Source organism: Numida meleagris, unplaced genomic scaffold (genome assembly GCF_002078875.1).
Source record: "Numida meleagris isolate 19003 breed g44 Domestic line unplaced genomic scaffold, NumMel1.0 unplaced_Scaffold327, whole genome shotgun sequence".
Taxonomy (NCBI): Eukaryota; Metazoa; Chordata; class Aves; order Galliformes; family Numididae; genus Numida; species Numida meleagris.
In genome coordinates this window covers 24483-27445 of record NW_018364557.1, presented here as the reverse complement: position 1 = coordinate 27445, position 2963 = coordinate 24483, and the positions used below count along the sequence as shown (strand labels likewise).

Here is a 2963-nt window from a genome sequence, read left to right as displayed (position 1 = left end):
ATACCTTTGAATAAAAAAAGCTTTTCTTGCTGCTATTGTGTGTGTGTCTGTGTGTGTGTGTGTGTGTGTGTGCTTTCAAGTGGTGCCGAAACCCGGGAACGTGTATGTGTGTTTTCAAGTGGTGCCGAAACCCGGGAACGTGTATGTGTGTTTTCAAGTGGTTTTCAGAACCCACCCTATTTGCAGGGCACTATCTAAGCCCGTGTTCATTCTTTCAAGTGAAAAAGGGAACCTAAGAGAAGTCCAGTGGGTTTACAGCAAGAAAATATATGTTAATAGAAAGTAGAGAGGCTGAATGCAATTTAGGATTCCCTCTTGATGTGATCAGACTGGATAAATCCTTTTCTATTTCTCCCTCTATATCATTACCATTCCCTAGAAGCAGGAAAGGGGAAGCATAGCAGAAAATCCCTCCTTTGTCCTTCCTTGTGGATAGTCCCCTCTGGTGCAGGGACTTCTCTCTGCAGCACCCTGGGCAGCTTCCCAGGCAGGCTGAGTGCTGAGCCTGGCAGCAGGCAGAGTCCCTGTCCTGGCACACAGCCCCTGGGCCACAGCAGGGACCCTGCTCTGCACCACAGCCCTGGGCACCCGCCTGCACCCGCAGCTGCACAGCCTGCAGCCGTCCTGGGACACGCAGCCCTCAGGGCTGTGCTCTGATGCTGCAGCAGGGAAGCCCTCAGCTGGAGCAGGACTTGTACCATCATAAAGAAACACAGAGTGTATGCAGTGTGATCTGCATTGGGATGTCCCATATTTAGTGATCCCTCCAGGAAAAGCAGCTGCACTGACTGCAGCCAGAGATTTACCGTGACCAAGGCTGTGAGCAATGCTCCTCCAGTGAGCTCACAGCCTGCTCACACTGTACATATCCAGCAATATCTCTCTTGTTTCTCTTCTATCCTCCTGTCGCCCACCGTTCATCCCCCAGCCCTGCTGTGCTGTGCAGGAGAGCTGCCCCTGGGCACAGCTGTCTCTCTGCAGCGCTGCCTGCTTGTATGAGCTCCCTGTGTCCCAGGAGCCCGGCCCAGCTCAGCAGCAGAGGATGCCATTTTTTCCTCCCCACTCGTCTCCCCTCAGAATTCCCTGGCTCTCCATGACCAACAGCTCCTGAAAGACAACAGCATCATGATTGTTCTTTGAAATGTGCTGAATTAACTGCCAAATGTCCAGTGGGCAGTGACTAATTCCAGAAATATGGTTAGTCCTACCAGAGAGTGTTTGCTGTCACAAGAAGGACACACAGACAAGGACAGGGAGGGGTTGACTTCTCCCCTGTGCAGGGCAGTGATCCAGCTGAGGCAGTGCAGGCATCACTTACCCAGATGGAAACCCTGGAGTTGAAATGGGATTCTGCTCTCCACAGACCCACAGGAGCTGGGATTGCTCTGGTTCAGTTCAGATGTGCACCATGAGTTGCCTGCATGTCAGCTCCAGCTCTGAGCCCTTGGTCCTTCCTTCAGTGGGAAGTCAGCTGCTCACACACAGACACTGGGTGATGACCAAGGTGCCTGGGGTGCTCCTGGATGTGTGCTACTGCTTGTCAACTGTGCGGAAAATCTCTGTGATAGCTGCTGCCTTCCTGAGCATCAGCTGAGGGTCAGAGAGAGGATACAGGTATTCTTGGCCATCCTTAATGACAACAGACCCTGTGTTTAGGACACCTGAGAGTGTGATTTTTTCACCTCTCTCCACAGAGCACACATTCAGCTGAGTAAATGGATGAGCTCACGAAAGAAGAGCCAGATCTTTCTCCGTTCTCCATCTCCTGTGTATTCTGGAGCTCAAGGCACTACAAAGCCAGCACACATCTTTAACTGACAAAACCTCAATTTTCTACGGGCTGTCCTGTGAATGGCATCAGGAGCAGCCCAGTGTCATGCCTGTTCCCCGGGGTGTCCAGCACACTCACATGCATCTGGCAAATGCAGCACAGGGCCTTCAGCAAAGCCATGCCCGAGGAGTGTCCATGCTGCTTGGACAACTCTGAGCCCCACAATGGGTCTCATGCCTGCGTGCCACCTTCTGAACACAAATGCCATGGATGTGCTATCCAGCCAGTCTAAATCCAGTGATGCTTTCTGAATACGATGTTTTCTTATGTGTTTTTACACTAACAAGAACACCAAAATATGATGAGCTAGAAATCTTTGTACAGTCACACTCCTGAGCTCATGTTTGGACCACAGGGACATGGTTAAATGGCTTCCACAACTGGACTGTAGCACAAGAAGGATACAGAGTCTTTACTATGGATGGGGGAGGAGATAAGGAAGGGCAACTGCCCTCTGTGAGAGTGCATTGAGCTCTACCTGGGGATGACACAGGAGCCAGGTAAGAGCTAATGGAAATGGGGAACAGGGGAGACCAGCAGTGTCTGTTCCTGGCTTCCTAAGCCGGAAGAACAAGGGGAAGGCGCCCTCTACAGACAGATGCGAGCCTGATCTTGTCAGGGCCTTTTCACCTTTGGGGTCTTTTTCACTCCAGTATCTGCTGCAGGGACAGCACAGCAGGACATACGGCATCCAGCAGATGCCTGGAGAGCACAGATGACAGCTTCTTGAGCAAGGCATGAAGGAACCCAAGAGGAGAGGTGCTCTGCTGGATCTCATCCTCTCCAGCAGGGAGGGGCCTGTGTGGAATGTGGAGGTGAAAGACAGCGTGGGCTGCAGTGGCCATGGGATGATGGAGCTGAGGAGTCTGAAGGGAGGGCAAGAGAGAAGAACACAGCTTTTTTCTTAAGAAGAGCACACCTTGGCTTCTTCAAGTGTCTGTGGGGTGCAGGACAGAAAGGAAGCAGACAGGAAGTGGAACCAAGAAGATGTCCCATAGCAGCAATACAGACAATTTGTCCTAGTGCACCTGCTGAGATGATTTTAGGAAGGTTAGAGCTCACCCACAATTGAATCTTCCCAGGCATATTTAAGACAATACGGGCTTGTTGAAATAAGTAGGTGACAGAAGGA

General features: G+C 51.3%; 1 pseudogene; it reads left to right on the top strand.

Moving 5' to 3' along the window:
- The window catches only part of LOC110391235, a 51228-nt pseudogene that overhangs the window by 25389 nt on the left and 22876 nt on the right, over window positions 1–2963 (top strand).